Source organism: Schistocerca nitens, chromosome 5 (assembly GCF_023898315.1).
Source record: "Schistocerca nitens isolate TAMUIC-IGC-003100 chromosome 5, iqSchNite1.1, whole genome shotgun sequence".
NCBI classification, from domain to species: Eukaryota; Metazoa; Arthropoda; class Insecta; order Orthoptera; family Acrididae; genus Schistocerca; species Schistocerca nitens.
The window spans coordinates 669,216,206-669,228,478 of NC_064618.1; the positions used below are offsets into that span (position 1 = coordinate 669,216,206).

At 40.4% G+C, this 12,273-nt stretch overlaps 1 protein-coding gene across 5 annotated transcripts in view; it reads left to right on the plus strand.

Annotated features, from left to right (window-relative positions):
• LOC126259950 (signal transducer and activator of transcription 5B) overlaps window positions 1-12,273 on the plus strand; it is a 147,776-nt gene that overhangs the window by 91,932 nt on the left and 43,571 nt on the right. The gene's annotated exons all lie outside the window — the stretch shown is intronic.

The following is a 12,273-nucleotide window of genomic DNA, read 5'->3' on the forward strand; positions in this document are numbered from 1 at the left end:
AAGTGGCAGTCAGGTACACACAGGTACAATGAAAAAAGACTGCTAGATATTGGACTAAGTCCTTCATCAGATGAAAAAAAAAAACCCACACACAAAAAAAAGGCCCCAGGGACATGGCCACTGTCGTTGCCAGACACTAAGGCTTGACTGCGTCTGAGAAGAACAGTTGTCTGCTTGAGTGGGCAGTGGAGGTGCAGAAGAGATGTGGAATGGGGAAGAGAAGGGAATGCAGTATTGTGGTGGGGGAAGATGCTAGTGTTGCCTGTGGGAAAATGCAGAGGCATTATGAAGAACAGATGCGTGCTGCTAGGTATGCTATCGGGAGACACTGAATGGGATAAGAGGAGGGTAGAGCGGAGAGGAGAGAAGTAGATAAGGGGAAAGGACTACGCAGGTGCATTGATGGGATAGAAGGCACGTATAGAGTTGAGTGGGATGAGGCAAGCGTGCCCATACCTTGGGCAAGGGGAGAGGGGGAAGGGTGAAACACATCCCACCCTGCGATCCCACCAGCTCTCAAGGATAGGAAAAAGTATATGTAGGCAGGTGTTTTTCTTTCAAGATAATTATTTATAAGTCGGCATCGAGCAAGTTCTAACATGTGTGGAATGGAACCTTTTTATGGGTACTTACAAGTCAACATTCATCTTCCAAAATATTAAAAATCCTCCATACCCCATCCTCCCCCATCCCCCTCTTACTAATTGGGAAGAGGGGAAGGGGATAGGTTGGTGGATGACAGGGACCAGCTAATATCATGAGGTTAGGGGAGGTTAAAGGGAACACAGAATATATTTCCAGAATGAATTTTTCACTCTTCAGCAGAGGGTGTGTATTGATATAAAACTTCCTTTCAGATTAAAAATGTGTGATGGACTGAGAATTGGACTGGGGACCTTTGCCTTTAGTATGAAAGTGCTGTACCAACTGAGCTACCCAACCACAACTCACAACCCACCCTCACAGCCTTACTTTCACCAGTACCTCATCTCCTACCGTCCAATAAGGATATGTTGCATGGAGAGTTCCTACCTGCATGGTTCTGAAAAGCTGGTGTTGGTGGGAGGAATCCAAATGGCACAGGCTCTGAAGCAATTGTTGATATCAAACACTTGGTGTTGGACAGTGCACTCAATGACTGGGTCTCCAATTTGGTAGGGCCATTCAAATGGAGATACAGCAGGCACAGCATGTGGCACAGAGGTTGGAATTAAGTTGGTAGATCGTAACGGTGGTTTCACAGGCCTTTGATGGAAGTGGGATTTGGCTTTGACAGAACTGGAATAAGTGATAGTGGGAGGATGTGTGGGACAGGTCTTGCATCTAGGTCTATTGTGGAGATTTGAGCCATGTGGTAAGATGTTTGGTGCAACAGTGAAATGGGGACTGACAAGGCTATTGCTGAGATTCTGTGGATGGTAGGGTACCACTGTGGGAGGGATGGGGAGGATACTTCTCATTTCAGGCTGCAAGGAGAGGTAATTGAAACCCTGGTAGAGAACAGGATTCAGGTGGTCTAGTCGTGGTCAGTATTGAGTCACAAGGGAGGTGCTCTTTAGTGGCTGTAGGGACTAGTACATGACAGGGGAAAGAAGGCACAAGAGATCTGTTACAGACCAAGATGGGGAGAACAATTTTGGCTTTTGAAGGCCTCAGTGAGACCCTTGGCATATTTGCTGGCCACTGTTGCCAAGTGGTTCTAGGCACTTCAGTCTGGAACCGCGCTGCTGCTACGGTTGCAGGTTCAAATCCTGCCTCTGGAATGGAAGTGTGTGATGTCCTTAGGTTAGTTAGGTGTAAGTAGTTCTAAGTCTAGGGGACTGATGACCTCAGATGTTAAGACCCATAGTGCTTAGAGCCATTTGAACCTTGACATATCTGGTGAGGTACTATTCATCATTACACATGTAATGACCACAGATGACTAGGCTGTGTGGGAGGGAATTCTTGGTGTGGAATGGGTGACATCACTCCAAGGGAAGTGTTGTTGATAGTAGGTAGGTTTGATGTGGCTAGAGGTACTGATGTCAGGGTTGCCACACATTCTGGAAATCAAGGAATTTCAAACATGTCAGGGAAATCAGTGAAATTCCAAAAAAAAACTCTGAAAAAATCTTATTTTTGTTTCAGGAGATGAAGTAAAAACCTTGAGGTTCGCCGATGACATTGTAATTCTGTCAGAGACAGCAAAGGACTTGGAAGAACAGTTGAACGGAATGGATGGTGTCTTGAAGGGAGGATATAAGATGAACATCAACAAAAGCAAAACGAGGATAATGGAATGTAGTCAAATTAAATCGGGTGATGTTGAGGGTATTAGATTAGGAAATGAGACACTTAAAGTAGTAAAGGAGTTTTGCTATTTGGGGAGCAAAATAAGTGATGATGGTAGAAGTAGAGAGGATATAAAATGTAGACTGGCAATGGCAAGGAAAGCGTTTCTGAAGAAGAGAAATTTGTTAACATCGAATATAAATTTAAGTGTCAGGAAGTCATTTCTGAAAGTATTTGTATGGAGTGTAGCCATGTATGGAAGTGAAACATGGACGGTAAATAGTTTGGACAAGAAGAGAATAGAAGCTTTCGAAATGTGGTGCTACAGAAGAATGCTGAAGATTAGATGGGTAGATCACATAACTAATGAGGAGGTACTGAATAGGATTGGGGAGAAGAGGAGTTTGTGGCACAACTTGACCAGAAGAAGGGATCGGTTGGTAGGACATGTTCTGAGGCATCAAGGGATCACCAATTTAGTATTGGAGGGCAGCGTGGAGGGTAAAAATCGTAGGGGGAGACCAAGAGATGAATACACTAAGCAAATTCAGAAGGATGTAGATTGCAGTAGGTACTGGGAGATGAAGAAGCTTGAACAGGATAGAGTAGCATGGAGAGCTGCATCAAACCAGTCTCAGGACTGAAGACCACAACAACAACAACAGATGAAGAAGTTTTACTGAGATGTCATGCATCGTCACTGGCTGGGCACAGCTTAGTATGTGTGCCACATCCCTACTCCCTCATTCCTAGTGCTTCTTCCCTTCCTACCACTCCCCTCAGCTTGAGTTGGTGCTGCCACCACTTCTTGCCATTAGCATAGGAGTTGCTGATGACAGGCAGGGAGCCATGAGGAGTGTTTTGTTTGGATCTGATTCTCAGAGATTGTTGAAGCAGCGGCCGGAGACAGCGGTCATGTATGCACGAGTTGTGTCTGAGTGATTGCATGAATGTGTGTGTGTGTGCTCTCTGTTTCTGACAAAGGCTATGGCTGAAAATTTAGTTCTAGAAGTGTGATCGTCTTTTCTACATGCCTGTGTGCAGCTCAGCGGTCATTATTATGCCGAGTTGCTGCCTTTCCTCTTTACTATTGATTCTCAGAGTATTTGTGCGAGTTATTTGTTTCATGGGTTGATAACTGCAGTCCCATTTTATGAACATGGTGTATGTGACACTTGAATAGCTGACCACACAAGTGGATTTCCACAATGGGCCAAAACCGCAGGCCATTTGTGAAGAAGGTATCTCTAACAGATCGGGCCTGGCAGTCTGAAGCCCTTTGTTTCCCACTAATGTACAAGCCCTGCCCATTGGATCTAGTCTCACCAATCTGTCCACAGGCCGGGTCTGTCTGTGTATTGTGTAATGTAGTGGATGTTCATGGTTTATCCATGGACCCAGGATAGTGGTGCCCCTCAGCAGGCCAGAGGCCGTGGGCGATGGATTTAAAGAATCGTGACTGTGTCACCACAAGTACATTGTACAGTGTGGCATTTTATATACATTTTATTTATTGTACATTTTGGCTCTTCAGAAATAGTTTTATGTATTAGAAAGTATGGACGATAAGAAGAAGAAAATTGCAGCATTCACTAGTGGTTTGTACGCTGTGTACTCCTCTACTTCGCGAAAGAAAAATCACACTACACAGTGGGTAATAACTGACAATAACGAACATAGTCGAACCAACACCTTATCAGTGGTCACTTATAGTGTTGATTTACACTTCTTTAAAGAGGCCTACTTTTTTCTGAGGTTATTTCTGAAAACAGAAATCTGTTTTGCGACTCCAAGGAAATGTGTGTTTTTGTCACCAAATGTGTTTCATTTTACTGAAATTAAGTAACAGTGGCCTTAATGAAACACACATACCATTTGGCTTGCTTTCTCCATCTAAAACAGATCATTACAAAAGATATTGATGTTAGAACTAAGATTTTGCACGGACAGGGGAGAAATTCGGAAGTCCTTACATATTTTTGAGATCTTAGAATTTTTTAGGGGAAAATGCTATGTCTGGGAATCAGGAAAATATCAGGTAATTTCATTTGTGGAAACTCGTGGCAACCCTGGATGTAGTCATCCTGGAGGCGGAGGTCGACATTGAGGAAGATTGCTTATTGGGCAGAGGAGGACCTGGTGAAGTGAATGGGGGAGGAGGTGTTGAGGTTCTGGAGAAATGGTGTTAAGGTGTACTCACTCGAAGTCCAGATCATTAAGATGTAATTCAATGAATCTGAATGAAGAGAGATGTTTGGGATCCTGGGTGGTTAGGAATGATTTCTCTAGAAGGCCCATGAACATGTTGGCAAAGGATTTAGCTATGTGTGTGCCCCTTTCTGTACCATTAATTTCTTTGTAGGTGATGCCTTCAGAGGAGAAGTAATAGTGAGGATATACACACAGTACAACAATAAGTAATGAGACAACTAGCATTACTGAGAAATTTGTTTCAGTTTCGGAGTTACATGGATTCAAGATAATAGGCATTTGACTGTTTTCTGAAAATCTTCTTGAATGGTTAATTATGTCATATTATACTCATAACATGCTTTTCTCCCTTATGCTCCTACTGCCGTAAAGCTTATTCACAGTGATATCTTGTTTTGGAATTTACATTTCGGAAAGTGGGTTGCAAATGGTTTGTAGTACCACAGCGTATCGCAGTATGGATTGCAAATGGTGTGTAGTACCACATTGTACAAAAAGAAAATCTATAAAAACTAATGTATAATTATTTTTGTGTGTTCCAAAGAATGAGAAGATGCATAAAATGTGGTTGCAGCTCACTCAACAAGATCCAAATGAGATAGTGGCCACTACTTGTATTTATTTCTGTGAGGATGTTTACCATCAGTAAACTCTTCATCTGACCATACTGTCCCTTGCATCATAAATGTAGTGTGCTGGACCCATCATGCAGAGTTCACAAGATCAATCCTCATTTGGAGTAAAAAAAAAATTTTTTTTGTTCTCTTCACTTCATGTTGCCATCTTCTTAAGTTTACTTAAGTTATGTAAGAGGTTTAAATTATATATCCTATTACATTTTAATATCTCATTTCATTTGTTAGCTTCATTTTACACCTGATCAATAAGAGATGGTGATAAGAAACAATTTTTCCTGCCTGGTTCTGAAGACTCTGAGAAATCTTTAAAAATTTCCAACCACATTATTCTTCCCAAACAATTCACTGAAAACAGTAATTTGCCACTTCCAGTTGTCTCCACTGAGCCTGTTGTAAAGCTATATGATCTTGACAAAGAGAAAAATTGGACATTGCTTGGAACCTACGAGGAGATACAATAAGACCATGGCATTACAGTACTATGAAAGTTAGCCTCACTTCAGCACTGTTAAATTGTAGTGTTTCAGCTGCAGGTAAATATGCAGTAGAACGATAGATGCTTTAATGTTCCACTGCACCAACTGCATATTTTATATACATAATTTTCCAGTGTCTTCAGTTAATGATCTGGATGAACAAAAAACAGCAATTTGTAAAGTTGTTGAAGACGGACATGATGGTGCTATGCAGTTCCCCACTAGTGTTATAACACTGTCTGCAAACTTTAAAATTGAGAAAAGAGGTACGTGGAAAACAGGAGTAATTCTGGCATCAATCACAGCAGTTAACAATCAGAATTATCTTTTGAATGAAACAGTTTTCACTGTGTTTTATTGTGCAGGCATTCATAAGTTGCTCTGGAAAATCTTTACGGCATGGTCTGAGCAAATAATTCCCCCTATTTTCTGTGATCACTGAAGAGGTTTTCCAGGGCAACGTGGGAAAGCCTGCACAATAACACACAGTGAAAACTTAAGAAGATAAATGTGACTTAATTGCTGTGGTTGTTGTTGGAGCTACTACTGTTTTCCAGGTACCACTTTTCTTAATTTTCAGATTTTTGGACAGTGTAATAATGCTAGTGGGGGAACTGCAGTGCATCATTGTGTTTGTCATCAACAACTTTACAAATTGCAATTCTTTTGTTACTCCAGGTCATTAACTCAAAGCAGTGGAAAGTTATGCCCACAAAATATGCAGTTGACGCAGCAGAACCTTAACGTAGGTTCCAAGCAGTGCCCTATTTTTCTCTTTGTCAGAATCATACAGCTTTACAACAGGCTCAATGGAAACAGTTGGTAGTGAACAAATTATTGTCTTCAGTGATTTGCTTGGGAAGAATAATGTGATTGGAAATTGTTAAAAGATTTCTCTAATCCTTCAGAATCGGGCATGAAATACAATTTGTTGCCATTCATCTCAACTTGGCAGGTGTAAAATGAAGCTAATAAATGAAGAGAGAGATTAAAATGTAGTATGATATATATAATTTAAAGCTCTTACATGACTGTATTGTGAATAAAGTAATCTTAAAATTATGTCCATAAAATATGCAGTTGATAAGTCAGAACCTTAATGTAATTTTGCTCCAAAAGAGGATCAATCTTGCGAACTCCATAAAAAGAGCAGAGACTAGTAAAGATTAAGACCATAGGGGTTAAAGGGAATGAAGGGTATGTTGCAGGGATGGTTCCCACCTGTGCAATTCCAAAAAGCTGGTTTTGGTAGGAACAATTCAGATGGCACAGGCTAGGAAGTCAAGTGCCTGGTGTTGGGTGTCACACTAGGCTACTGGGTATCCAGCTCTCTCTTGGCCATATTTTGGCAGTGGCCATTCATTTGGACAGACAGGTTGTTAGTGGTCAGGCAAGAGTAAAAGGTGGCTCAGTGGTTGCAATTAGGTTGGTAGATCAGAACAGTGCTTTCTCAGGTGGCCCTAACTCTGATGGTGTAGGAGATGAGTGTGTGATGGCACTGGAGTAGGTCGTGGTGGGATGATGTATGGGAAAGGTCTTCCATCTAGGTCTGCTGCAAGAGGTTGGGATTGGTCGTGGAACAGGAATAGACTTAGATATTCTGTAGGTTGTGTTGGTGGTGGAATACCACTGTGCAAATGGTGGAGAGGATATTTTTCATTTTAGGCCAGAAGGAGAGGTAGTTGAAACCCTGGTGGAGTACCCGATTCTGTTGCTCCAGTCCTAGTTGGTATTGAGCCAGGAGTAGGGTGCTCTTTTGTGACCAGATAGTTGGCATGTGAGGGATGGTATGTGACTTTGGAAACGAGGCACAAGAGATCTGTTACTGGACAAGGTGGTGAGGGTAATTTTAGTCTGTGGTGGCGTCATAAGACCCTTGCCATATTTGGAGGGGGCTGCTCATCACTACAGATGCAATGACCATGGGAGACTAAGGCTGTATGAAAGGGGTTTCTTGGTGTGGAAGGGGTGGCAGCAGTCAAAGTGGAGCTATTGTTGGTGTAGGTAGGTAGGTAGGTTTGATGAGGATGGAGGTACTGTTGTAGCCATCCTCGAGGTGGAGATCAACGTTGAGGAAGACGGCTTGTTGGGATGAGTAGAACCATGTGAAGCAAATGGGAGAGAAGGTGTTGAGGATCTGGGGGAATTCTTGGTCCAGATCATAATGATGATGACAGTGAATATGAACTAAGTGAGGGTTTTGGGATTCTGGGTGGTTGGGAAGGATTCAGCTAGATGGCCCATGAATAGATTGGCACAGGATGGTGTTATGTGTGTGTCCTTCACTGTACCACAGATTTCTTTGTAGGTGATGCCATCAAGGGAGAAGTAAAGTGGATTTCTGTGTAGGTGATCCTTCAATGGATAAGTAATTTTGGTTAAGGGTATAGCTGCTCATGGTGCCAGGTAGGTTTGGAGTCAGTCAGACAGCATTGACAGTGAGGAACAGGGTGCCAGGTGATAACAGTAACTGTGGAAAGCTTGTAGAAAAAATGGTTAGTGTCTTTCGTTTAGAGTATTAGAATACAGGTAATACTTATATATCAGGAATCTTGCATCCGGAAGCTGGTGATTCCCCCCCCCCCCCCTACCCTTCTCTATGCTTCTGGAGTGATCCATCATGAATTTCTCACTGAGGACACCACAGTGACCAGATAGTACTATTTAGGTTAGGGGTCATGCAGCATCTCTCTGCTTTCATCTACCTTGCCAGCATGCATCTGTTCCAGAGCAAGAGTTGGGTTGTTCTGTATGACAACGCAATGACTCACTGCACTAAACTCATGAAGTAGTTTTCAGCATCAAAACAGATCAGTATGCTTGAACACCGACCCGACCCTATTCCCTTGATGTGACACTTGCATACTGTTTTCTATTTCTGAAAATTAAATGTGGCTTAAAAGGGGAATGTTGTAGCAACATTGAGGACACACAACATGCCGTGACCAGCTAAATGAAGGAGACACATAATCAAGGTTATCAGTGTTCTTTCAAGAACTTGTATCATCAATGTAAACATTGTGTGGAGGTGCAAGGGAAGAGTGTGTGTGTGTGTGTGTGTGTGTGTGTGTGTGTGTGTGTGTGTGTGTGTGTGTAGTAGATATGAGAGGATTACACACAATTACAAACTGGTACTAGATGATGCAAGATGCCCATATCACATGACAACTGCCATCTTGTTCACAGTTCTGTAATGGAATGTACATTTGCATCCACAGTATTGGATAGATGATGAAGCACTGTAACAAGTGTGGACTTGTGTTTGTAGGGTGGGATGGGGCAACATTCCAATGTACAGAAGATACAAATGCATCATACAGTGACAGACATGGTCTGCAGCTTTACGGTGCTGTCAAAACTGAAATCTAACAGCTGGCTTTAACAGTCTCTTTAAAAGTCTTTCAAACTGTATTTAAACTGTGCTTTATCTGAAACCAAGTTTTTAATGGTTGCTGGCAGTTCATTGAAAATGTGTGTTCCTGAATATTGGACCCCTTTTTGGTCCAAGGTAACTGGGTTTAGGTCTTAATGTAGATTGTTCTTATTCCTACTATGTACTGAGCTATTGGTTGGAAATAGAGATGTATTACTTGCAACAAATTTCATTAAGGAATAAATATACTGAGAAGCAGTTTCTTGAACAGGTTTCTACATGATGTTCTTGGAATTTACAAAACAAATGATTCTTATCACACACTTTTGCTACCTAAAAACTTTTGCTTGGTTTGATGAGTTGCACCAGAATATGATCCCATATGACATAATAGAATAAAAGTAAGCAAAGTATCCAAGCTTTTTATATTTATATCTCCTACATCTGACATCATTCTCACTGAAAATACAGACTTGTTTAGGCACTTAAGCAATTCTGTGGTATGCCCTCCCCAACTGAATTTGTTATCGAGTTGTAATACCAGAAATTTAACCCTGCCAACCTCTTCGATTTGCATGTCTTTATATGTTACACGCATGCTGGAAGGAAATGTCTTACAGGTTCTGAACTGCATATAGTGGGTCTTCTCGAAGTTTAGTGACAGTGAATTAGCTTCAAACCACTTATTAATGTCAGTGAAAATTTGATTAGCATCTATTTCTAAATCTGTACTTGGCATGCTACTTATTGCAATGTTTGTATCATCTGGAAACAAAAAAAACTTGGCATGTGGCAATGTAACAGATGAGAGGTCACTAATTTACACAAGAAAAACCAGTGGACCTAAGATGAAACCTTGAGGAACACCACATGTAATTCCCAGTTGGGTGAAGACTGACTGCTTACTACACAGGTATTTTGCAGTGACACCCTTTGTTTCCTGTTAGATAGATAAGACTCGAATCATTTCGCAGCATTGCCAGTGACACCATAATTTTCAAATTACCTGAGAGAATGCTGTGGTTCACACAGTCAAGGGCATTTGACTGGTCACAGAAAATGCCAGTAGCTTCTAATTTGTTGTCTAAAGAATTAAGTACATTCTCACTGTAAGTGTAAATAGCTTTCTCTATATCAAAACACTTAAGAAATCCAAAATGTGACTTGGACAATATATTATTTGCAGTCAGATGCTTAAGGAGACACTTGAACACAACCTTTACAAATACTTTTGAGAAAGACGACAAAAGTGAAATTGGTTAATAGTTTTATGGTATCTCTTTATCCCCCTTCTTGTAAAGAGGCTTAACTTAAGCATATTTTAGTCAGTCTGGAAATGTTCCGCTGATAAGAGATTGATTACACAAATAATTAAGATAGAACTCAACTCGCATGAGCACTCTTTGATTAACTTCATTGATATGTTATCATACCCGCTGGAATACTTATATGTTAAGGATTTTATGATGGATGCCTCTTCTTTGGGAGATGTGAGTGTCATTTCCATTTTACTGAAGTTATTTTTAAATACTGGTCTCAGATACTCCATTGCACTGTTCACCGCACCTGGTAATCCCAAGCTGTCAATAACAGAAATGAAGTACTTGTTTAAAAGGATTGCATCACTATATGACTTGTTACCAAAGTCTCATTTAGTTTTAGAGCTATCTGTTCGTCTTTCTTTTTGGCCCCACCTGTCTCTGCCTTCACTATATCCTATACAGTTTTTATTTTGTTGCCTGATGTAATTACCTTTTTCTCATAATAAAGCTGCTTTGATTTATGAATAATTTGATTCAATATTTTGCTGTATTATTTGTAATGCATTACAATTCTAACATCAGAGCTGTTCGTAGATAGTAGATACAGTCTCCTTTTTGCCCCACATGGTATCTTTATTCCTTGTATAATCCACAGTTTATTTTTTGACTTCCGTGTGATTTTAGTTACCTTTAGGGGAAAACTATTTTCGAAAGTGAAGGTAACTTGATTAATGAATGCTTTGTATTATCCATTTGAGTCAGAAGTATTGTAAACATCTATCCAGTTCATGTCTTTGAGCAGTTTCCTGAATTTCTCCATTTTTGACTTATTTATTACCGTCCTGTAGTAAAAATTAAAAATTTCTTTATCCTGACAAGTTTCAACATTTAACACAAGATGCTGCACATCAATATCAGACAGCCCATTTACTATAGGATATGTGACACAACTTCTTTCCCTAGATTTGTCTACAAAGATATTATTAATAAGTCTCAGAGCATTTACATATCCTAGTAGCAAAGTTCACAGTAGGAACTAAATTGAACATGAGATGGGACAGCAGAGCTTCCAGATTTTTTATGAAGAGGTTGAAATTTCCTGAAGGTGATCTGTATATACCTACTATTATAAAGGGCTTATTATGAAATACTACTTTTGTTGCACAAGCTTATAAGTGCTGCTCTGAGCAAAATTTATTCATATCAATATTCTTGAAGTCAAAACAGTATCTGATAAATATGGCAACACCTCCTTTCTCCATATTTTCTCTACAGAAGTAAAAAGCTAAATTGAATCCTGTAACATAAGCTAAATTGAATCCTGTAACATTTAACATATCTGTACTAGTGGTCACATTGTGTTCGGATAGGCAGTTTATATCAGCTGGTTTGCTCAACTTTAATTCTTCAACCCAAATAAGCAACTCATTAAGCTTACCCCTCTGTCCTCAGACATTCTGATGCAATAATGATAACTGATTTTGTGCACTGGATGAATCTAATTTTCCTGCCAATTTTTTAGCATGCCTAGTATAGTCCCACCTGCTGATAGAGTTAACAGGAACCACACTGATATGAGACCCCATATCTGATCGAAGCAGCCATTCCACCTCTAAATTAACTCTCCTAACAGAAGAGTTTAAACGAGGCCAGTCATGGTCATACACCAGTATGTCTCCTTGCTGAAGCTATCTTTACCAGGTCACTCTCAATTGAACAATTAGGATTCCTATCTATGCTGTTGCCTGCCCCATCCACTATTACCATGGTGTCTTCCTTTGTGAAGTCTTTGCAAAGTCTATCACATGACACAGACTTATACTAGGTTTAAAAAAACTTGTGACCTGGTAACCTGACCCTACTTCATCCTGCACCATTTGGCCAATGCTTCTCCCATGTGAACTACCTAACAACAAAACTTTATTCATCACAGCTTTTTCTGACTTCTTACATTTCAAACACCTTTTGAAAGTTTGTTGTGTCCTGTCTACTCCTACATCAATTTGTGGCTCATTAGTTTCCAACTGTGACAACAGATC